Here is a 26854-nt window from a genome sequence, read left to right on the forward strand (position 1 = left end):
AAGGGAAGTCACTTCTCTGGACAAGAGTTAACAGCAACTGCCTGGAGACAACGGTTCACTACAGGAAGAAGAATCTGTCTGAGAGATTTGAGTAGACACAGCAGATCTCTTCCCAGAGAGCGATCCAGCAGCTTCTGGAGACGACAGCTCGCTACAATTGGCGCCCAAATTGGGGCAAGGACTTTTGCTTATTCTGACAAGAGGAGCTAGACCAGACCTTCGCAATTTGGCGCCCAAACAGGGGCAGACACGGTCCTGATTCCAGTGGAAAAGCTTCTGATCTAGATCTCAGTCTCTCTGACCCAGAACCGTGAGTAACGAGGACACTTTGTTAAAGATTAAGTGAGCATGCTAATAGATAAATAAGGAACTTAACTTGTTAAGGGCTAAACCAGGAATCTTTTATAGCTGAAATGGGGCAGATGTTAGCTATATTCAATCCCTGGACCTCAGCCAACTCAACCCCAGCCCCAGAAGCAACCTCAGCTCCACCCCCATTCAGGAGTGGTACTATAGAGAGTATAATCAAGATAATTGAGGAGCAGAGTTTACTTGTAACCTGGGTACAGATTGCTAAACTCTTGGCTGCATTAAGACGCACATCCCCTTGGTTCTTAGAGGAAGAAAAGATAAATGTAGATAAATGGAAGGTAGTGGGATATGAAATGAAAGAATTTCAAGCAAAAAATGGGCCTCGTTCAATTTCTGCAGAAGTATTTTATATCTACAACATAGTTCAATTAGCCTTAAACTATCAAGCAAGTTGTAGGAGAAGGAAAAGTTCTAAAAATGAACAGAGGAGGAAGTGTGAGGAAAAAAGGAAAGATCAAGATCTTTCCCTAGAGCAAGAGGATTTAAATGAGGAATTATGGTATGATTCTCTTGAAGAAGCTTCAACCCTGCCTAGAGAACAGATTATTGACAGGCCCACATCAACCCCACCTTCAGAGATGGAGGAAGAAAGAGGGGAAGAGGCAGAAACACAAACAGAATTGCCTGTGAAGCAGCCTAAGCCTATGACAAGATTAGAAAAAGCATTGGTTAAAGCTAAGAGAGAAGGACAGGATATAAGTGATTTTATACATGCATATCCTGTGATTGAAGAGATTGACTCTGTAGGTAAAAAAAGGAGAAGATATGCACCTTTAGATTTGAATAAAATTAAGGATTTGAAAAAAGGTTGTACCCTTTATGGGACTACATCAGCTTATGTCAAAATGTTACTAGATGGTTTGTCTTATGAAGTCCTAACCCCAAATGATTGGAAATCCATAGCAAGGATATGCCTGGAACCTGGAGAAAATTTATTATGGCTTGCAGAATTTCATGAATTATGTAAAATTCAAGTCAGAAGCAATTTGGAAATAGCAGTTAACACACAATTCACTTTTGAGCACTTAGCTGGTGAAGGTCAGTATGGAGAGAATTCAGAACAGATTAATTATACCATGACAATATATGAGCAAATTGCTAAGGCTGCAATAAAAGCTTGGGGTGTCCTCCCTGGACAGAAAGATCGTGGAGAGGCTTTCACTAAAATACAGCAAGGTCCCAATGATCCTTTTGCAGATTTTGTGGGACGTTTGCAAACTGCTGTCAAAAGAACTATTGGAGAAAATTCAGCTACAGAAATAATGACCAGACATCTGGCTAAGGAAAATGCCAATGAGATTTGCAAAAGAATTATATGGGGATTAGACAAAGATGCTCCTTTAGAGGAGATCATAAGACGCTGTGCTACAGTGGGAACAAATGCTTTTTACACCCGGACAATGATGAATGTGGAAAGGCAGGGTCCCTCCTGGCAAGGGACTTCTAGAGAAACTCGGCGATGTTTTCAATGTGGAAAAATTGGGCATCTAAGAGCTCAGTGTAGATATGGAGATGCAGTGAGAAGACAGGGTGAGAGAAGACCTAAAACTCCATGTCCAAAATATCACAAGGGCCTCCACTGGGCCTCCGAATGTAGATTGACCCAGGGAAATGACAGGTGGGGCCCAGCTTCAGCCCCCCAAGTGGGGCATGATGGCAGCCGAAGTTACATCCAGAGAATTTTAAGACATGATCAATCAGCCAAAAGGCAATCAGATGGAAGAAAGGGATTGAAATTAGGAAAAATAGAGTTGTGTGCAGTAGAGACTACCGAGATACTCCCTGGAGAAGTGAAATCTGTTCCTGTTGAGCCTATGGATCCTTTGCCTCCAGGCACAGTAGGCTTGACCATTTCACCTTCTGAGAGTGCCTACAAAACAGTGTCCATCCATACACTGATGTGGGAGACTGGAGAACGTGTATCTAATATCCCAGTCACTAACACAGCCAGACAACGTGTGATTTATCAACCAGGAGAAGTATTAGCATCAGGCTTATTGTTACGGACCCCTAATAAGCAACCTAGTGATAGTCGCCTAGATTTTGACTCCAATGAACAAAATCCAGGAATATATTGGACAGCAGCTGTGACAGCTGACCGACCTATGCTTACTATTTATATAAACGGAATACCATTTGAAGGATTGGTAGACACGGGTGCAGATCGTACAGTTATTAGAGGTGCCAATTGGCCCGGTCACTGGCCAAAGATTAAAGCAGACACCTACATGTCTGGGGTGGGAGGATCAATAGCAGCAGAAGTTAGTGCTAGGCCTTTGAGATGGGTATTTGAAGGAGAAACAGTAGCTTTTACTCCTTTTGTGGTTGAAAAAATCCCCATCAATCTGTGGGGAAGAGACATTTTACAGCAGATAGGATTACAAATAAGCACTGAGGTGGTTCTTCCCAGAAGCCCTTGCATTATCCCACGCCCATTCTCTGGGAGAATAAAAGAGAGAACAGTGGGCCTGGAAAGTGAGTCTGCCTGGAGAAGGATAAGAGCTGGAGGAGATTCAGAGCCAGGATTCAAGGAGAAGACTCTGAATTGCATCAGGCTTGACGGGACTCTCTGCAGGAAGGGAAGTCACTTCTCTGGACAAGAGTTAACAGCAACTGCCTGGAGAAAACGGTTCACTACAGGAAGAAGAATCTGTCTAAGAGATTTGAGTAGACACAGCAGATCTCTTCCTAGAGAGCGATCCAGCAGCTTCTGGAGACGACAGCTCGCTACAGTTAACAGCAGAGAGACAGCAGATAACAACCTAAAGGGGAACAATTCCTGCCCCCAATCACAGTATTGTTGTTGAAGTGTACCGTGATCTTTTGGTTCTGCTCATTTAACTCAGCATCAGTTGATTTAAGTCTCTCCACAAAACAAATAAGAAAGAAATTAAAAAAGTAAATAGAACATTAGAAAAACTAGGTATGATAGACCTTTGGAGAAAACTGAATGGCAATAGAAAGGAATATACTTTCTTCTCACCAGTTCATGGATCCTATACAAAAATAGACCATATATTAGGACATAAAGATCTCAAAATTAAATGTAGGAAGGCAGAAATAATAAATGCCTTCTTTTCAGATCACAATGCAATAAAAGCTACATTCAGTAAAAAGTTAGGGGGAAATAGACCAAAAAGTAATTGGAAACTGAATAATCTCATCTTAAAGAATGACTGGGTGAAAGAGCAAATTATAGAAACAATTAACAATTTCACCCAAGATAATGACAATGATGAGACATCATACCAAAATCTTTGGGATGCAGCTAAAGCAGTAATAAGGGGAAATTTTATATCTTTAGAGGCTTATTTGAAGAAAATAGAGAAAGAGAAGATTAACGAATTGGGCTTACAACTTAAAAGGCTAGAAAAAGACCAAATTATAAACCCCCAACCAAAAATTAAACTTGAAATACAAAAATTAAAAGGAGAAATCAATAATATTGAAAGTAAAAAAAACTATTGAATTAATAAATAAAACCAAGAGTTGGTTTTATGAAAAGGCCAATAAAATAGATAAACCTTTGGTAAATTTGATCAAAAAAAAGAAAGAGGAAAATCAAATTGATAGTCTTACAAATGAAAAGGGGGATCTTTCCACCAATGAAGAGGAAATTAGAGAAATAATAAGGAGTTACTTTGCCCAACTTTATGCCAATAAATTTGATAACTTAAGTGAAATGGATGACTTCCTCCAAAAATATACGCTCCCTAGATTAACAGAGGAGGAGATAAATTGCTTAAATAGTCCCATTTCAGAAAAAGAAATAGAACAAGCTATTAATCAACTCCCCAGAAAAAAATCCCCAGGGCCAGATGGATTCACATGTGAATTCTACCAAACATTTAAAGAACAATTAGCCCCAATGTTATATAAATTATTTGAAAAAATAGGGGATGAAGGAGTCCTACCAAACTCCTTTTATGACACAGACATGGTACTGATACCTAAACCAGGTAGATCGAAAACTGAGAAAGAAAATTATAGACCAATCTCCTTAATGAATATTGATGCTAAAATCTTAAATAAGATATTAGCAAAAAGACTTCAGAAAATCATCTCCAGGATAATACACTATGATCAAGTAGGATTTATTCCAGGAATGCAGGGCTGGTTTAATATTAGGAAAACTATTAATATAATTGACCATATTAATAATCAAATTAATAAGAACCATATGATCATCTCAATAGATGCAGAAAAAGCATTTGACAAAATCCAACATCCATTCCTACTAAAAACTCTTGAGAGTATAGGAATAAATGGACTATTCCTTAGAATAATCAGGAGCATATATTTAAGACCTTCAGTAAGCATATTATGCAATAGAAATAAACTGCAACCTTTCCCAGTAAGATCAGGAGTGAAACAAGTTTGCCCACTATCACCATTACTATTCAATAAAGTACTAGAAACGCTAGCCTCAGCAATAAGAGCCGAGAAAGAGATTCAAGGAATTAGAGTAGGAAATGAGGAAATTAAACTCTCATTTTTTGCAGATGACATGATGGTATACTTAGAGAACCCCAAAGACTCTGCCAAAAAGCTACTAGAAATAATTCAAAATTTCAGCAAAGTGGCAGGATACAAAATAAATCCACATAAATCCTCGGCATTTTTATATATCACTAACAAAATGCAACAGCAAGAGATACAAAGAGAAATTCCATTCCAAACAAATGTTGAGAGTATAAAGTATTTGGGAATCCATCTACCAAAGAAAAGTCAGGAATTATATGAGAAAAATTACAATACACTTGCCACAAAAATAAAATCAGATTTAAATAATTGGAAAGACATTCAGTGCTCTTGGATAGGCCGAGCGAATATAATAAAGATGACAATACTCCCCAAACTAATCTATTTATTTAGTGCTATACCAATCAGACTCCCAAGAAACTATTTCAATGACCTAGAAAAAAATAACAACAAAATTCATATGGAAGAATAAAAGGTCGAGAATTGCAAGGGAACTAATGAAAAAAAACTCAGAGGAAGGTGGTCTAAGTGTACCTGATCTAAAGCTATATTATATAGCAGCAGTCACCAAAACCATTTGGTATTGGCTAAGAAATAGACCGGTAGATCAGTGGAACAGATTAGATACAAAGGACAAAAAAGGGTACATATATAGCAACCTAATCTTTGACAAACCCAAAGATACCAACATTAGGGATAAAAATTCATTATTCGGAAAAAAACTGTTGGGAAATCTGGAAATTAGTATGGCAGAAATTAGATATGGATCCACACTTAATACCATATACCAAGATAAGATCAAAATGGGTCCATGATTTAGGCATAAAGAGGGAGATAATAAATAGATTAGAGGAACAGAGGATAGTCTACCTCTCAGACTTGTGGAGGAGGAAGGAATTTATGACCAGAGGAGAACTAGAGATCATTATTGATCACAAAATAGAAGATTTTGATTACATCAAACTAAAAAGTTTCTGCACAAATAATACTAATGCAAACAAGATTAGAAGGGATGTAACTAATTGGGAAAATATTTTTAAAAGCAAAGGTTCTGACAAAGGTCTCATTTCCAAACTATATAGAGAACTGACCCTAATTTATAAGAAACCAAACCATTCTCCAATTGGTAAATGGTCAAAGGATATGAACAGACAATTTTTAGAGGAAGAAATTGAAACTATATCCACTCACATGAAAGAGTGTTCCAAATCACTATTGATCAGAGAAATGCAAATTAAGACAACTCTGAGATACCACTACACACCTGTCAGATTGGCTAAGATGACAGGAACAAATAATGATGAATGTTGGAGGGGATGTGGGGAAACTGGGACACTAATACATTGCTGGTGGAGTTGCAAAAGAATCCAGCCATTCTGGAGAGCAATCTGGGATTATGCCCAAAAAGTTATCAAACTGTGCATACCCTCTGACCCAGCAGTGCTACTAATGGGCTTATATCCCAAAGAAATACTAAAGAGCGGAAAGAGACATATATGTGCCAAAATGTTTGTGGCAGCTCTTTTTGTAGTAGCTAGAAACTGGAAGATGAATGGATGTCCATCAGTTGGAGAATGGTTGGATAAATTATGGTATATGAAAGTTATAGAATATTATTGCTCTGTAAGAAATGACCAGCAGGAGGAATACAGAGAGGCCTGGAGAGACTTAAATCAACTGATGCTGAGTTAAATGAGCAGAACCAAAAGATCACTGTACACTTCAACAACAATACTGTATGAGGATGTATTCTGATGGAAGTGGAAATTTTCAACATAAAGAAAAACCAACTCACTTCCAGTTGATCAATGATGGACAGAGGTAGCTACACCCAGAGAAGAAACACTGGAAAATGAATGTAAATTGTTGGCACTAATATCTGTCTGCCCAGGTTACATGTACCTTCGGAATCTAAAGTTTATTGTGCAACAAGAAAATGATATTCACACACATGTATTGTATCTAGACTATATTGTAACACATGTAAAATGTATGGGATTGCCTGTCATCGGGGGGAGGGAATAGAGGGAGGGGGGGATAATTTGGAAAAATGAATACAAGGGATAATATTATAAAAATATATATATAATAAAAATTATTATTTAAAAAAAAAGAAGCCTCATAATTTCCAGCTGTCTCTTTGTTTCCTACTAATTTCTTATTTTTTTAGTCTACAGACATCATTCTTTTAAGAAGAATCCTCCTCTTTCTTTTCCACTTTTTTTTTTAATGTATTCCCAATGTATAAGATTGTAAGTTCTTTGAAGGAAATACTTTTTCCTGCTTGTATCCCAGCATTCAGCATAGTGCCTGACACAGCATTTACTTAAATAAACATTTGTTTGACAAATGATTGGTTGTGCAATATGAAAAAAAAAAGAAACAAGCTGAAAAATATTTTTTTTTTTAAATCTACTGTGTGTGTTTGTGAGTGTGTGCATAAGTGTGAGAGGGACAGAGACAGACAGAGACAGACAGAGACAAAGAGAGAGGGTATAGTTTACTTATGTAAGAAAAGCAAATATAAATGTATATATATATATATATATATATACATATATATATGCACATATATAGTATGTGTAAATGCAGGCATATGTATTATATATAGTCTATTGTGTATGTATTCACCAAAATTAGGGATATATTTTCATATATACTCTTAAAGAATTCAATATGGAATTTTTTCAAAACCTTGAAATTCCATCTTTTAATTAGTTGCTCACTTGATGTAACTAAAATGTTATACTCATTTAAAGTGAAAAATATTCTTTCCGGATAGTTTAGGAAATGGTTAGGTGCTTTATATCAGTTAAAAGAAAAGGAGAAAGAATACTTTTAGAAAGAAAAAATGTATTCAAACAATTTTAACAGCAATCATACAATAATACTTTTCCTGGCTTTCTATTTTATTCTCGTTGTTATCTACTAGGGACTTTATGAGATGTCAATTCAGATTCACTTTTGAGAGCAAGGAAAAAAAAATGGTTCAAATGAAAAATGGAAGACAGGCTTCAAAAGTGATAATTGACAAGAACACTGTACAAACAGGTTAGTGTTAACTGATGTTGGTAATTTGAAACAATGTTGTTATCATTTTCTGATAAAGGTGAATATATTCCATTTTTCTCCTCAATATTACCTTGTACCCTAAAATATGAGAAACAATGTTTCTATCTTGAATATCTACTTATGTACATTAAGTTCATTCTTATTTGAAAGAGAACAGTAAAGGAAGAGAAGGAAGAGGAGGAGGAAGATAAAAGGCAAAAAGGAACAAGAAGAACTAGAACAAGAATGTAAAGAACAAGAACAAGAAAAAGAACAGGAAAAAGAGGAAGAGCACAAGGATGAGGAGGATGAGGAAAACAAGAAGGAAGAGAAGGAGGAACAAGAGAAGAAGATTTTAAGTGGTGATAAAACAAAAATCTAGATTTTCTATAGAAGCAAATAGTTTGAAAAATCTCACTTGTATTAAATTTGTACCTAGGAACATGAATTATACTTCTTGCCCAAACAGCTATTTGTCTGGTGCTTTGTTGCTGCTGTGTAGCATATCAATAAATAGGCAATGGATCAGTAGAACTTTAGAAATCTCTACACTAATATGAAATTATTTTGAGGAAAGATGAATTCCAGAAATCATTACATCCTATACAAGTGAAGCAGAAAGGTATTTAAATCATAGGAAGTAGCTTCCATAAAACTGTACATGATTAGTGGAGAGTAGAGTGACAAGATATCTGACATATATCAAATAACTGCTAAAAGGAAAATATGGATTGGAGAGTGCTGTTATAAGGCATTTGACCTTGTATTGTCTTAGAAGGTAAATGTCACAGTGTTCTCTTAGCTCTTTCAGCTTTGTTGGAACAGGTTCTTCTATCAGCATGGCATTTCTTAATAATGAGGCAGATGACAAAGACTTTGCTTGATCAGTCCCTGACGCTTTAGCCATAGGGCCACTTTTAAATTATCATCTTTCAAGTCATTACATTTGGAATTGGGAGAAGAAACACTCATAAGAAACTAAAATAAAATGAAGATTTTTATTTGTGTCACAGCAGAAGTGTAGAAAAGTAATCAAGTATTAAAAAAATTACTGAAATTAATTACTGAAAATTACTGGAATTACTGAAAAATTACATTACTGAATACAGTTTTATAAACTTGGCTATTTTAGGTAAAGAATGCCATTCATTGAAGAAATTATGTTTGCTTCATTTTAAAGGAGAGGAAGAAGTTAGGCACAGTAGATAGAGTGCCAATCTCAGAGTCAGGAATAAGTCTATAAATGAATAAAAAATAAAACAAAATTGTAAGTAATTACTATGTTCAATAGACTAACTAAGCATAGGCAATATAAAAAAAGAAAAGTAGGAGAGTTCCTATTGTCACGGAACTCACAACCTTATGTAGAAAGGCAATCCATTTATCAGTTGCAAATCAAATGGAGAAGCCTCCTGGTCCTAATGGCATAGTGGCAAAACATACAGGATTCAAATCTAGTCTGTGACATGTATTATCTACACAACTCTAAACGCAACTCTTAATCCTTAAGTATACAAAAGTACTCTCTAAGACTAAATTGCAAAACAGTAGTTGATGTGGATTGTTAGGAAAAAAAAAACATTTCTCCCTAGGAATTCCCTCCATAAAAATATTACAAAGCTATAGCAAAATATACCAAAAAATATACCGAACGATATTTGAAAAAAAGATCTGTTATTTTGTCATATAATTCCTTCCTTGATCCATTTCCTTTTCTTAATCCAAGGGGTTATATATGCTACAAGGTGGTTTGCAGGCCAGGTCTAAACTGTTATTAAAATTTCTCACATAAGGAAAATTTGTGAGCAAACTCTAAGATGAGAATGCTTAAAGTGAAAAGAATGATGAAGAATTCTACATGTAAAGTACACCTATATCACAAATTGACTGAATGACCACATATAATTTATAGGATTATTATAGATGTGGAGGTGGAAGCTCATGTAGTTCAACTTCCCCTTTTTATCCTTAGAAAAATTAATTAACAGATTAAATAAATCCATAAACAAATAGGCCTATGTCTCAATTTCCCAATCTGTGAAATGGTTGCCTTTTATGACTATCATATAACTCAGATGAGATAATGTTCAAGATTTCAGTAAATCAATTATCTTTTCATTATTATTTTCATCCATATTCATTAGTGATATTATTTACTTTATCCTACAACTAACCCCCTTCCAACATACATTCACAGCCACCCTTCCCTGAATCTGTTGTAAAGATACCAAAGAGACTTTAATATTCTGATACTCTGGAAAGAAGCAGTTGAAAGAAAATAATCTATAAGATGAGAAGAAAACCTAGTCCTTATATATGCATTACAGGGAACTAAAAGCAATTATGGGTAACAAAGGACAATGAGGAAGTATATGGAGAATAGTGTATTAAGAAGATGCATAGGAAACATTTTAACAGTATAAAAAGTGAAATTATGTCAAATATATATAGTATATAATAAATATTTAATGAAATTGAGTTAAATTTATGTGTGCTTATTAAAGTAGTCAAGGATACAGAACATACACAATCTGCTTAAATTCCTTTTATATTTCTAGCAAATATTTTCAATCTATCTATTACAATATAGAGGTTAAAATTAAGGAAACTGCTTATCTTTTAAATTGTGATAGTATTTGAATTGATGTTTAACATTATTTTGTTAAATTACTTTTATATATATATAATGGCAATATACTGATAACTTCCCTAACCTAATTTAGTTAATTCTATAAGTCTCAAGATAGAAGTTTGTAAACCACCAGTTTGAGACTGTACATAAAATATCCAAGTTCAATGTAACCTTGGTCTTAAAACAGTTAAAGAAAACTACTGTCTCCCTGTGTCTTACTTTAGCTGTTGCAGTGATTTAACTTGATTGAACAAATTCATCTCTTAGAGATGGCAGAACTGAAACTGCTTGAAGTCATTTACACTGACAGTGTGGAGATAGAAAAGATCCTTGAATTTCTATTGTGGAAAATGTGCTGTACAAGGAAGTTGCCATCACAGAAACTCAGTGAAAAGAAGCTACACAGTCAAATTCAGGAAGTCTATTCTTTTAAGAGTAAGTGCATGAAATGAGGGTCATGATCTAGAGATCAGTCTTTGTCCCAACTGATTTGAGATAGCTTGGAACTACCTTAGAGAGGTGGCTTTTACTGGCTGAACTAAAAAATAGAAATTGAAGGTGGCAACTGAATTAACTTTTTCTCCATTTGTGGCTCACTTACGCATATCCACACATCCACCCCATTATTCATCATATAAACGTATATGAATTGGGATTTTTGTCCTTCTCAGGCTTTGTTTGTTTTCAGTTTTTTGCACAGTGTTTTAAGGTAGCTAATAGAGTTATTCCATGAACGCCATCATACACCTGGGGGAGTCTGAATCATTTTGAAGTTTATTGCTGCTAAATCTTCCCTCAAGTAAATTACCTGAAACAATGAATAACACAAAATTTCTATGCTAAATACGACTTTCCCAAGATCACCAATATATTCAAATAAGTTTTTTTTTTTTTTTTTTTTTTTTTTTTTTCTCTTTAAGGAGATAGAGGTCCACATATGGCTCATGGGATTAGGGAACCTCTGGTGGGGAAGCTTTCTTCACCCAAATATATCAGCAATGCCTCTTTAATATATAATTTTAGCTAATAAATTGGGACATTAAGAGGTTAGGAATTTATTTTTCTTTTTTAATTTAATTTTTTAATTATAGCTCTTTACTGACAGAATATTTTGCATGGGTAATTTTTTTTATAATATTGTCCCTTGCACTCACTTCTGTTCCAACTTTTCCCTTCCCTCCCTTTATTCTCCCAGATGGCAGATATATCTTCTTATACATGTTAAACATGTTAAAGTATATCCTCGATACAATATATGTGTGCAGATCCATACAGTTCTCTTGTTGCACAAGATTCAGAAGGTAAAAATAACCAGGGGAAAAATTGCACATAGTCCACATTTATTTCCCAGTGTTCCTTATTTGGGTGTAACTGATTCTGTCCATCTTTGATTAATTGGAACTTAATTAGATCTTCTCTTTGTTGAATATATCCACTTCCATCAGATGCATCCTCATACAGTATTGTTGTTGAAGTATATAATGATCTCCTGGTTCTTCTAATTTTGCTCAGCATCAGTTCATGTAAGTCTCTCCAAGCCCCTCTGTATTCATCCTGCTGGTCATTTCTTACAGAAAATTCCATAACATTCATATACCACAATTTACCCAATCATTCTCCACTTGATGGGCATCCATTCATTTTCCAGTTTCTGGCCACTACAAAAAGGGCTGTCACAAACATTTTGGCACATACAGGTCCTTTTTTTAAATATATCTCTCCAGAATGGCTGGATGTATCCACAATTTCAGCAACAATGCATCAGTGTGCTAGTTTTCCCACAGCCCCTTCAACATTCATCATTATCTTTTCCTGTCATCTTAGCCAATCTGACAGGTATGTAGCAGTATCTCAAAGTTGCCTTAATTTGCATTTCTCTGATCAATAGTGATTTGGAACACCCTTTCATATGAGTAGAAATAGTTTCAATTTCATCATCTCAAAATTGTTCATATCCATTGACCATTTATCAATTGGAGAATGGCTTGATTTCTTATTAATTCTCTATATATTTTGGAAATGAGGCCTTTCTCAGAACATTTAACTGTAAAAATATTTTCCCAGTTTTTCGCTTCCCTTCTAATTTTGTTTGCATTAGGTTTTTTTGTAAAACCTTTTTAATTTGACAAAATCAAAGTTTTTTTCTTTTGTGATCAATAATGATCTCTAGCTCTTCTTTGGTCACAAATCCCTTCCTCCTCCACAAATCTGAGAGGTAAACTATCTTATGTTCCTCTAATTAATTTTAATATCATTCTTTATGCCTAAATCATGGACCCATTTTGATCTTATCTTAGAGTACTGTGTTGAGTGGGTCCATGTCTAAGAGGCTGGGAATTTCACAGGTCACACAAGAAGTGTCTGAGACAAAACTTAAAATAATGTCTTCCTCCTGAAAGCCTAGATGGTTTTTCTCCTCAGCCACAGTTTCCCTTTGGAAAAATTATACTTCTATTAAGCCATTTTGTGTTGGCATATTTGGAATATAACACATTCAATAATTAAATAGAATCTGTGATTTTGTTGATATAGTTTCTCATGATAGAGATTGGAACCCATGTATATGTACCTATTCTGTGTGACTCATTTGTATTCTTCCAGAAGTAAACCTCTGTGATCTTGCCTACTTTTTCATGAATTCTCCAGTATACTGCAGATCATTTGAGGCTGTCCATGTGATTCTTCCTTTCAACATGGAAATAGACTTTTTCATTTACTTTGGATTTTTTTTACCATTTTGTTTTTGTGTTCTCATTTATTCTCATATCCATAGTTCAAAGGGATTAAGTATTGAAAGAAAACTTATAAATACTCAAGTGCCACTCAACATTTTACTGATGAGAAAACAGAGAGAGATTAAGCAACTTGCTCAAGATTACATAACTAGTATTTGAAACTCGATTTCAATCCAATTCTTTACTCACTATCCATTTTTGTCACCTAGCTACCAGTGAAAACAAATTGTCATCTTTTAATCAAGATATGATGAAAGGTTTTTTTTTTCTTTGATTCTTGTTTTTCTGCATCTTAATTTGTCTTAGTTTTTATCTACATATGTCTCAGTTTTACCAATTTATCTTCTCTCCCTTCCCCTTTCTCTCTCCTTTCCTCTGTGTCTCTCCCTCCCTCCCTTCTTCCCTCTTTCCTTCTCTCTCTCTCTCTCTCTCTCTCTCTCTCTCTCTCTCTCTCTCTCTCTCTCTCTCTCTCTCTCTCTCTCATTAGAAAATACCCCAGGGGTGTATACATGGATAATGATTGGAAGGGAATTAGAAGGTTAGGAATTTCTCAAGTCTCACAGGTAGTGTCTGAGATAAAACTTAAAACAATGTTTTCCTCCTGCTGAGCCTAGATATTTTTCTCCTCAGCCACACTATTTCACTTTGGGAATATTATACTTCTATTAAAACATTTTGTATTGGCATGTTTGGAATATTATATATTCCACAGGCTATATGCATATTGTGACCCCGTTAGACAGGAGTCACTATTATCTCTGATTGGACAGAACAATGAGGAAAAAGATTTTTTTTTAAACATGAGTAAGGCTACAAACTGTTTAAGTGTCTCAGGTTCATTGATTCCTGAGATTTTAATAGATACTTCTCATGAAAAAAAATAAATCAGTGTGCATCTTATCAACTTTACATAAAGTCTATGGATAGTTCTTCAGAGATAGAGAGGAACTAATAACTTTCAGAACATTTAGGACAGTCAATGTTATATGAAAATGAGAGTTCAATGAATAATATTATAGTTTTGCAGGATTTTTGTAAGATGGCAGCTCAAGCACAGACTTCTGAGCATAAATTTCTTAAGAGATGAGATCTACTTCTTTACAAAATATTTTCTAGCAAATTTCTGCAGCATGAGTACAGAAAGAGAGGAAACAGAGAGTCACATCTTCTTTACAGGAGTTCCCTAATAGTAAAATCACAGTCATTCATGATTGTAAACCAGAATATGATAAATGATATTTCTAGCAATGTACATTAAATATTCATTCTTGAAATATGTAGAAATATTTATTCAATAACTAAAAATCTTTATAACCATCCAATATATTCTTCAAATTGCCTAATACTTTCAAATGATTTAATTTCAAAAGGTACCTCTTATTGTTTTTTATTCTTGTTTATTTTTCGATTATTTTTGGTTTTTTTATGGGTTTTCATAATGCTGCTTCTTTGTTTCTATGTATAGAAAAATTTACTTTAATATATTCTTATATAATATTAATTTTGTGTAAAGTATGCAGCTTATTGGTTGTTAAGGATTTGAATCTTGTTCATGACAACCATAGGGGCTGAAGACATATAAACTTTTTATATGTTTCTTTTTCTCTATTTCAAGGCAGGGTGAACTTGTGTTATCCATTTTTTTTTTCCTTTAGAGGAAGTGAACTCCAAAGTCAAAGTAATATGAGAAAGTGACAGTTTCAGCCCTTTGGTTGCTATGGCTCAAGTATAGCCTTGTGCTGCTTGTGCTGGCCTGCCAACTTATACAACTTGGCACCTTAGCCTTTGGCAAGTATGCCAAGAATTGCTGACTCCTGGGATAGACAATATGTTTTGGAAATTAGCTAACGATATCAGATTGGCTATTAACTTGCCTGAAAAAAAGCGAGGGGAACACTTTCTTGGGAACTTCAGTAAATAGTATCTTAAAATTCTAGCATGCATAAATAAATGTGTGTATATGTACATATACATATATTTATATGTATGTATATGCATATTATACGTATATATTATATTTGTATTTATAAAATGTGTATGCATGTGTGTATACACATATATATTATATCCACATACATGTTTATATATATATGCATATATTATCCACACATTATATACATACATATATAATCCACATACATGTGTGTATGTATGTGTGTATGTGTGTGTATAAAGAGAGAGAGAAAGAGAGAGAGAGAGAGAGAGAGGGAGAGAGAGAGAGAGAGAGAGAGAAAGAGAAAGACAGAGTGTGTGTGTGTGCGTGTGTGTAGGTTCTATTCTATAGTGTATAGCTGTAGGCAATGACATTTTCTCTTATTTCATTCACAGTTGATATGGATAATGATGGATAATGGTTTACTAAAAATAAACAATAAACAAAATATTAGGTGATAACTACAAAGCTAGTATCCAAAGAATCTCTCTGAGTTCAGATTTTAACTCTGCTCCTAACCATGTAAAATGTAATTAATTATATGTAATTGATTGATCTCAACTATAGTAAGAGATTTATTAGAGGGAGACCAATTAGTAGTAATATCTGCTGCCTTTGATCCTCTTCAAATGGTGCTGATTGAATCTTGAGAAAATCACAAAACCTTGGTGCCTGGGTCAACTATATATTTATACTACTTAAACTCATTTGGGCCCTATAGCAAGACTATTCTCTTATATCTCTATAATTAGTTCACCTAGCATCAGGAGTATATAGAGTCAGAAAAACTTCCTCTTCCTGAGTTCAAATGTAGCCTCAGATAATTACTACATGTGTGACTTTGGGAAAATCACTTAATTATTTTAGCCTTTGGTTCCTTGTCTGTAAAATGAACTGAAGAAAAATGACAAAACATTCAAATACCTTTTGTTGTTGTTGTTGTTGTTGTTGTTGTTATTGTTGTTGTTGTTGTTGTTGTTGTTTTTCTTTTCTTTTTTTTTTTCCAAATGTCTTTGACAAGAAAACCTCAAATGGGGTCAAAAAGGATTCAGTCATTACTAAAATGATTGCCGAACAAAATTATTCTTTGTTCGATTCGCAAGAACTTAAACAGGTATGTTTGTTTTTTCCCTTTTTCAAAGCTTAAATCCCCTCCTCTCATTTTTCCTGATTAGTATATTGGGTAGGTTTTTCATCTTTTCATTAAAATATAACCTCTCTGACATCATACCAATATCTGTGGGATGCAGCTAAAGCAGTAATAAGGGGAAATTTTATATCTTTAGAGGCTTATTTGAAGAAAATAGAGAAAGAGAAGATTAACGAATTGGGCCTGCAACTTAAAAGGCTAGAAAAAGACCAAATTAAAAACCCCCAACTAAAAATCAAACTTGAAATACAAAAATTAAAAGGAGAAATCAATAATATTGAAAATAAAAAAAAAATTGAATTAATAAATAAAGCCAAGAGTTGGTTTTATGAAAAAGCCAATAAAATAGATAAACCTTTGGTAAATCTGATCAGAAAAAGGAAAGAGGAAAATCAATTTGTTAGTTTTACAAATGAAAAGGGGGATCTTTCCACCAATGAAGAGGAAATTAGAGAAATAATGAGTTACTTCGCCCAACTTTATGCCAATAAATTTGATAACTTAAGTGAAATGGATGGCTTTCTCCAAAATTATAGGCTTCCTAGATTAACAGAGGAGGAGATAAATTGCTTAAATAGTCCCATTTCAGAAAAAGAAATAGAACAAGCTATTAATCAACTCCCCAGGAAAAATCCCCAGGACCAGAGGGATTTACATGTGAATTCTACCAAACATTTAAAGAACAATTAGCCCCAATGTTATATAAACTATTTGAAAAAATAGGAGATGAAGGACTCCTACGAAACTCCTTTTATGACACAGACATGGTACTGATACCTAAACCAGGTCGATTGAAAACTGAGAAAGACAATTATAGACTAATTTCTTTAATGAATATTGATGCTAAAATCTTAAACAAGATATTAGCAAAAAGACTTCAGACAATCATCCCCAGGATAATACACTATGATGACATAGGATTTATACCAGGAATCCAGGGCTGGTTTAATATTAGGAAAACTATTAGTATAATTGACCATATTAATAATCAAATTAAGGAAAACCATAGGATCATCTCAATAGATGCAGAAAAAGCATTTGATAAAATCCAACATCCATTCCTACTAAAAACACTTGAGAGTATAGAAATAAATGGACTATTCCTTAGAATAATCAGGAGCATGTATTTAAAATTGTCAATAAACATCATATGTAATGACAGTAAATTGGAATCTTTCCCTGTAAGATCAGGAATGAAAAAAGGTTGTCCACTATCTACATTACTATTCAATATAGTACTAGAAACGCTAGCCTCGGCAATAAGAGCCAAGAAAGACATTCAAGGAATTAGAGTAGGAAATGAGGAAATCAAACTATCACTCTTTGCAGATGACATGATGGTATACTTAGAGAATCCCAAAGACTCTGCCAAAAAGCTATTAGAAATAATTCAGAATTTTAGCAAAGTGGCAGGATACAAAATAAATCCACATAAATCCTCAGCATTTCTATATATCACCAACAAAATGCAACAGCAAGAGATACAAAGAGAAATTCCATTCCAAACAAATGTTGAGAGTATAAAATATTTGGGAATCCATCTACCAAAGAATAGAAAGGAATTATATGACAAAAATTACAAAACACTTGCCACAAAAATAAAGTCAGATTTAAATACTTGGAAAGACATTCAGTGCTCTTGGATAGGCCCAGCGAATATAATAAAGATGACAATACTCCCCAAACTAATCTATTTATTTAGTGCTATAGCAATCAGACTCCCAAGAAACTATTTTAATGACCTAAAAAAATTAACAACAAAATTCATATGGAAGAATAAAAGGTCGAGAATTCCATAGGAACTAATGAAAAAAAAAGTCAGATGAAGGTGGTGTACCTGATCTAAAGCTATATTATATAGCAGCAGTCACCAAAACCATTTGGTATTGGCTAAGAAATAGACCAGTCGATCAGTGGAACAGATTAGATACAAATGACAAAAAAGGATACATCTATAGCAATCTAGTCTTTGACAAACACAAAGATACCAACATTAGGGAAAAAATCATTATTAAAAAAAAAAAAAAACTATTGGGAAAACTGGAAATTAGTATAGCAGAAATTAGATATGGATCCACACTTAACACCATATACCAAGATAAGATCAAAATGGGTCCATGATTTAGGCATAAAGAATGAGATCATAAATAGATTAGAGGAACAGAGAATAGTCTACCTCTCAGACCTGTGGAGGAGGAAGGAATTTATGACCAGAGGAGCACTGGAGATCATTATTGATCACAAAATAGAAGATTTTGATTACATCAAACTAAAAAGTTTCTGTACAATCAATACTAATGTAAACAAGATTAGAAGGGAAGTAACAAATTGGGAAAATATTTTTACAATTAAACTTTCCGATAAAGGTCTCATTTCCAAAATCTATAGAGAACTGATCCTAATTTATAAGAAATCAAACCATTCTCCAATTGATAAATGGTCAAAGGATATGAACAGATAATTCTCAGATGATGAAATTGAAACTATATCCACTCATATGAAAGAGTGTTCCAAATCACTACTGATCAGAGAAATGCAAATTAAGACAACTCTGAGATACCACTACACACCTGTCAGATTGGCTAAGATGACAGGAACAAATAATGATGAATGTTGGAGGGGATGTGGGAAAACTGGGACACTAATATATTGTTGGTGGATGTTAGGATTACTAAGTGAGAACTCAGGTTGTCTGGATGGTGACAAGGTGAGAATTCAGGTTTTCTGGACAATTACAAGGTGAGAACTCAGGTTGACTTGATAGAGGGGGCAAGCTCATTGGCTGGGGTGGTTCTTCCCAGAAGCCCTTGCATTATCCCACGCCCATTCTCTGGGAGAATAAAAGAGAGGACTCTCAGAGAAAGAAGAAGACTCTCTGCATTACATCAGGCCTGACGGGGCTCTCTGCAGGAAGGGAAGTCACTTCTAAGGACAAGAGTTAACAGCAACTGCCTGGAGACAACGGTTCACTACAGGAAGAAGAATCTGTCTTAAAGATTTGAGTAGACAAAGCAGATCTCTTCCCAGAGAGCGATCCGGCAGCTTCTGGAGACGACAGCTCGCTACATTTGGCGCCCAACGTGGGGCTCGAACTTTTGCTTATCCTGACAAGAGGAGCTAGACCAGACCTTCGCATTTTGGCGCCCGAACAGGGACAGACACGGTCCTGATTCCAGTGGAAAAGCTTCCGATCTAGATCTCAGTCTCTCTGACCCAGAACCGTGAGTAACGAGGAAACTTTGTTAAAGATTAAGTGAGCGTGCTAATAGATAAATAAGGAACTTAACTTGTTAAGGGATAAACCAGGGATCTCTTATAGCTGAAATGGGGCAGATGTTAGCTATATTCAATCCCTGGACCTCAGCCGACTCAACCCCAGCCCCAGAAGCAACCTCAGCTCCACCCCCATTCAGGAGTGGTACTATAGAGAGTATAATCAACATAATTGAGGAGCAGAGTTTACTTGTAACCTGGGTACAGATTGCTAAACTCTTGGCTGCATTAAGACGTACATCCCCTTGGTTCTTAGAGGAAGAAAAGATAGATGTAGATAAATGGAAGCTAGTGGGATATGAAATGAAAGAATTTCAAGCAAAAAATGGGCCTCGTTCAATTTCTGCAGAAGTATTTTATATCTACAACATAGTTCAATTAGCCTTAAACTATCAAGCAAGTTGTAGGAGAAGGAAAAGTTCTAAAAATGAACAGAGGAGGAAGTGTGAGGAAAAAAGGAAAGATCAAGATCTTTCCCTAGAGCAAGAGGATTTAAATGAGGAATTATGGTATGATTCTCTTGAAGAAGCTTCAACCCTGCCTAGAGAACAGATTATTGACAGGCCCACATCAACCCCACCTTCAGAGATGGAGGAAGAAAGAGGGGAAGAGGCAGAAACACAAACAGAATTGCCTGTGAAGAAGCCTAAGCCTATGACAAGATTAGAAAAAGCATTGGTTAAAGCTAAGAGAGAAGGACAGGATATAAGTGATTTTATACATGCATATCCTGTGATTGAAAATACTGACTCTGTAGGTAAAAAAAGGAGAAGATATGCACCTTTAGATTTGAATACAATTAAGGATTTGAAAAAAGGTTGTACCCTTTATGGGGCTACATCAGCTTATGTCAAAATGTTACTAGATGGTTTGTCTTATGAAGTCCTAACCCCGAATGATTGGAAATCCATAGCAAGGATATGCCTGGAACCTGGAGAAAATTTATTATGGCTTTCGGAATTTCATGAATTATGTAAAATTCAAGTCAGATGCAATTTGGAAATAGGAGTTAACACACAATTCACTTTTGAGCACTTGGCTGGTGAAGGTCGGTATGGAGAGAATTCAGAACAGACTGATTATACCATGACAATATATGAACAAATTGCTAAGGCTGCAATAAAAGCTTGGGGTGTCCTTCCTGGACAGAAAGATCGTGGAGAGGCTTTCACTAAAATACAGCAAGGTCCCAATGAACCTTTTGCAGATTTTGTGGGACGTTTGCAAACTGCTGTCAAAAGAACTATTGGAGAAAATTCAGCTACAGAAATAATGACCAGACATCTGGCTAAGGAAAATGCCAACGAGATTTGCAAAAGAATTATATGGGGATTAGACAAAGATGCTCCTTTAGAGGAGATCATAAGACGCTGTGCTACAGTGGGAACAAATGCTTTTTACACCCGGACAATGATGAATGTGGAAAGACAGGGTCCCTCCTGGCAAGGGCCTTCTAGAGAAACTCGGCGATGTTTTCAATGTGGAAAAAGTGGACATCTAAGAGCTCAGTGTAGGTATGGAGATACAGTGAGAAGACAGGGTGAGAGAAGACCTAAAACCCCATGTCCAAAATGCAACAGAGGACTCCATTGGGCATCAGAGTGTAGAATAATTCAGGGAAACGGGATGAGGGGCCCAGGTCCAGGGCCCCAGGCAAAAAAGACGTGGGGTATGATGGCAGCTAATGCTACACCCAAAGAACCTTTAGAAGGCCAGGACTCTGATTTAATCAACCAGCAGAAAAGCAATCACATGGCAGAACGGGATTACCTGATAAGTGAGCCAAAAGGCAATCCGATTGCAAAAATGGATTACACTTGGGGAGAATACAGGCCTTTTAAACCAACAGGGCTGTGTTCAGTGCAAACAATTCCAATGTAATTGCCAGATGATGAGAAGAGATTTAAAAAGTGGTAAATAGAAGGAAATTATATAGGTTGGCTGCCTGGGGGAAAGGGTTTGCTTGTATTTCTTCAGCAGGAGAAGGAATCAGATGGGTGCCAACGAGTCATATTCGCCTTGTCCACCAGAGAGAGACAGAAAAAGAGAAAGACCTCAAAATAAAGGAGAAGATCTAAGAAACATCTGACACTGAAAGAGCATGGATAATAAGAAGACTGTTAAAGAACTTTAAAAACCAACAGGAATCATTGGACTTCCTCACACAAGATGAGACTAATGGACAATGGACTTATGGACATTTATAAATTTTCAATTTATGATTATTTGATTATGATTATGTTATATACTTCTAGCATGTGTTATGTTACTATGTTACTATGTGCTTATGTAATTCATGTAATTATCTGTAATACTTCCCATATTGATGGATTTATGTTTCAAGGTCATTTATGTAATTATCTGTAATACTTCCCATATTGATGGATTTATGTTTCAAGGTCATGACTGTCCTATGTTCTAAATCAAAAGAAAGGGGGAGATGTTAGGATTACTAAGTGAGAACTCAGGTTGTCTGGATGGTGACAAGGTGAGAATTCAGGTTTTCTGGACAATTACAAGGTGAGAACTCAGGTTGACTTGATAGAGGGGGCAAGCTCATTGGCTGGGGTGGTTCTTCCCAGAAGCCCTTGCATTATCCCACGCCCATTCTCTGGGAGAATAAAAGAGAGGACTCTCAGAGAAAGAAGAAGACTCTCTGCATTACATCAGGCCTGACGGGGCTCTCTGCAGGAAGGGAAGTCACTTCTAAGGACAAGAGTTAACAGCAACTGCCTGGAGACAACGGTTCACTACAGGAAGAAGAATCTGTCTTAAAGATTTGAGTAGACAAAGCAGATCTCTTCCCAGAGAGCGATCCGGCAGCTTCTGGAGACGACAGCTCGCTACAGGTGGAGTTGTGAAAGAATCCAGCCATTCTGGAGAGCAATTTGGAACTATGCCCAAAAAGTTATCAAACTGTGCATACCCTTTGATCCAGCATTGTTGATATTGGGTTTATATCCATCCCAAAGAAATACTGAGGAGGGGAAAGGGACCTGTATGTGCCAAAATGTTTGTGGCAGCTCTTTTTGTAGTGACTAGAAACTCGAAGATGAATGGGTGTCCATCATTTGGAGAATGGTTGGGTAAATTATGGAATATGAAGGTTATGGCCTATTATTGGTCTGTAAGAAATGACAAGCAGTAAGAATACAGAGAGGCTTGGAGAGACTTACATCAACTGATGCTGAGTGAAATGAATAGAACCAGAAGATTGCAGTACACTTCAATGTTGTATGAAGATGTATTCTGATGGAAGTGGATATCTTCAACATTAAGAAGATCCAACTCACTTCCAGTTGATCAATGATGGATAGAAACAACTACACCCAGAGAAGGAACACTGGGAAGTGAATGTAAACTGTTAGCACTACTTTCTATCTATCCAGGTTACTTATACCTTCGGAATCTAATACTTAATGTACAACAAGAAAATGGTATTTACACACATATATTGTATCTAGGTTATAGTGTAACACATGTAAAATATATGGGATTGCCTGTCATCAAGGGGAGGGAGTAGAGCGAGGGAGGGGATAATTTGGAAAAATGAATACAAGGGATAATGTTATTTTAAAAATTACTCATGCAATAAAATAAAATAAAATATAACCTCTCTGAGGGCAGGGAATGCATCACTATTATATTTATGTCCCCAGATTTTAGCACAGGGTTCTAGCACATGCCTGGTGCTGAATAAGTTTTTTTTTTAATTAATTAATTAAACAGAATTAGATCAAATTTATTATAACTTTAAAATGTTTAAGTATAGTTAATATTATTCATTTTCTGTATATCAATTATTTACTTTTAATTAAATGTTTATTAAGTGTATTATCTTCAAAAACTACCATGGTAAGAAAGGCTAAGGAAAATATGTCTAGAGAAGATATGTTCCTATGAATCTTACATTGTAATAATGAATTAAAATCCTGACATTATATATATATATATATATATATGTATATATACAGATTTCAGTGACCATAAATACAAATTAAACCTAGGAATGGTTGATCCACTTGACACTAACAAATTAAATAAGACAATGATGATGAATCCTGAGCATACTATTGTTTATGTGTTTTGTCCCATTAATACTTGGACTTATGAGAAAATAGAAGGGATTTGGAATTGAACTATAGGTCTTTGGAAATTCCAGAACTTTGCGTGACTAAGCATATAGCTTAGATATGAATATTGATGCTATAGGTTATCCTTCAGATATTCATCTTAGGAGATATAAGAAAGCTCATTGTAAATTGTAGGTAGTGTATGAGTAACAAAGTATTTTAAACAAGGTCTATATGTATGTATGTATGTGTGTTTGTGTGTGTGTGTGTATGTGTATATATATATATATAGATATATAGATATATAGATATATAGATATAGATATATAGATATAGATATATATATTTTGCAGTTGCATGACACAGTAGACAAAAATATTTGGTCTACTCAAATTTGTCTCAAATATTGACCCTAGCAAATTACTTTTCTTCTGTTAGTTCTTTTGCAAAATGGGGATAATATAATGGCATTTTACCACATTTTTGTGAAGAGGATCAAATGAGATATTGGTAAAATATTTAGTACAGTGCCTGACATGGAATTCATGCCATAAAAATGTACATTATTATTATGTTGCTTCTTCTGATGATGATAATAATGAAAGCCTGTTCATGAAAATAGATACAAAACTAAATGTTATATGAGGTCAGAATGGTAAATAATTACGAGGCAAAGGGATTTTGAGGAACTCATCCTTCAGAAAAAGATAACATTTGGATTGAGTTTAACAATATGATTAGGCATTTATTGGGTAAAGAGGAAGTAGAAGAATATCCCAGGTACTGGGAATATGTTTATTAAAGGTACATAGACAGAACACCACAGCACATGTTTGTTTTGATATAGACTAGTCCAATTTCCCTTGAGTGCTGATTGTTCTAAAAGATATGTCTATAGTTTTCTATTTGTTTTCTTTTTTAAACACTGTTGTTGACTCACACTTAATCTGTGATCTTTCATACTACACCCCTTCCCTCCCATTGTTTTTAATTGATAATAAAAAATAAACAAGCAAAATAACTAACAAGCAATTTTATTTGACAATCTATACAATATCCCATATTCATAATCCAATAAAGAGAGTAAAAAGTGTCCCCCATTTTCATTTTGGAGGACAATATACATGAATATAATAATATAAAACTTCAATATTGTTTTATATATGGTCATCCATCTCTTATATGGCCACAATATCAGATACCTCATTATCATAATCATTACCTATTTTACTTTTCTTGTTCTGCTTACTTTATATTGTTATAAGTTTAGAAAAGTCTCTTCACGTATATAAATTACTTGTATTTGTTGATTATTTTGCTAATATAATATTTTATCACATTTGCTTACCACAATTTGTTCATCTATTTTCTAGTTTACAATTATTTGTTTCATTTCCCTTTTTCTGCTACTTCAGAACTACTATGAATTATTTTTAATGAGGCCTAACTTTCAAGACCATTGGCAAAATATTCCACAATTAATCATTCAACAAACATTTATCAAATGTTTACTTGTCACAGGTACTATACTAAGCTGTGTATGGCTTTTTCATTTTATACATGCAAAGACAGTTTTCCACTTCTCAAGTTCATTGTTCTAGGTCTATCCATTTAAAAGTTTTATCCAGTTTTTATCTTCTCAGGTTTCCAAAATTCTGAAGCACAGGTAGCCAAACTAGTGTCATCAGCTAACTTAATGAGCATCCTATCTCTTCCAAATGTCAACAACTTTTGGCATACATGTCAGAATCTGGTGCATACCAAGCTGTATGGCCTGGCCGAGGCTCAGAGAAACTCCAGCTGCTACTGCCTTAAGGTTGAGGTTGACACTTTTTTTTTTCTATTTTCCTGGCACTTAAATTATCTCTGAGCTCCCTTAATTTGACTGTTGACAAGGAAACAGGGAGGTGAAAATATGTGTAACTGCTGTTGCCAGGTAATGACAAGGGAAGTGCCCTATTTACAACCTTTCTAGTTTCCTTAGTACAATAAGGCAATATGTTAATAGATTGCCAGTGGGTCATTTATTATATTATCCAAATTGTTAATAATATAAATATTAAATAGAATTTTCATCAGGACTGATCTATTAGTATTTCTATCTATATGTGTCATTTAGTATGTGTACAAGTAGTAAAAAAAATATAGTAGTAAAAAAAATATATATATATGTATATATTAACACAATAAAGTTGGAATCAGGATGACATGTATTCTAATCCTACCTCTGACACCTACTATTTGTGAGACTAGAGACAAATCACTTAATGTTTATGTTCCTAGAGGCTAGACTTGAACATATACTTGTTAAAACTGCTTTTCTAACCCTGTCTAGAGTATTCTCCTTTCTTAACTAATTTTAATAATCCCTGGATTTTTTTCCAAGACTCAATTCAAGTGCTTCCTCCTTCAGGAAACCATTCCTAGTCTTCCTCCAAGCCCAGGTTCTGGTGTCTCTTCTTCCAAGGTTACCTAGTATTTGTTTTATATGTTTTTATATGCATATATATATATATACATAAATTTACATAATGTATATATTAATTACATTTTATAGATGAAATTGATAGATGCATATCAGTTTCCACTGGTGAAGACATTTTCTATACCAGGAGTTCCCAACATTGATAAACTCATGGATCCTCCAAGTTTATATTTCTGAACTTATCAACCTCTGAAATGTATTAATTGACTAATCTGGTGAATTAACCTACCAAAACCATGCCTTAAGCTATATAGTCTTTGTTAGAAACAATATGCTAAATTTAAAGAGTATTGAAATTAGAAGCAAAATATTGCATTCCCATTTGAATTTGGATGAGTCATTTATTTCAATTTTCTTGACTTCAGTTTTCTCAAGTGAAAAATGAGTGTATTCCAATAAATGATTTCTGAACTCTCATTCAATGCTATGATTTCTTCATCTAAAATTATAGAATCACACTATTGGATAATTAAATTAAATTAAATTAAATTAAAACAATCTTCAGGTTCTACCACTTATCAGATTGGCTAATATGACAGAAAAAAAATTGTAAATATTGGAGGAAATGTGGGGGAAATGGAATACTAATACGCTCTTGATGGCATTGTGAACCAATTGAACCACTCTGCAGAGCAGTTTGGAACTATGCACAAAGGTCTATAAAATTG

Source organism: Sminthopsis crassicaudata, chromosome 4 (genome assembly GCF_048593235.1).
Source record: "Sminthopsis crassicaudata isolate SCR6 chromosome 4, ASM4859323v1, whole genome shotgun sequence".
NCBI lineage: Eukaryota > Metazoa > Chordata > Mammalia > Dasyuromorphia > Dasyuridae > Sminthopsis > Sminthopsis crassicaudata.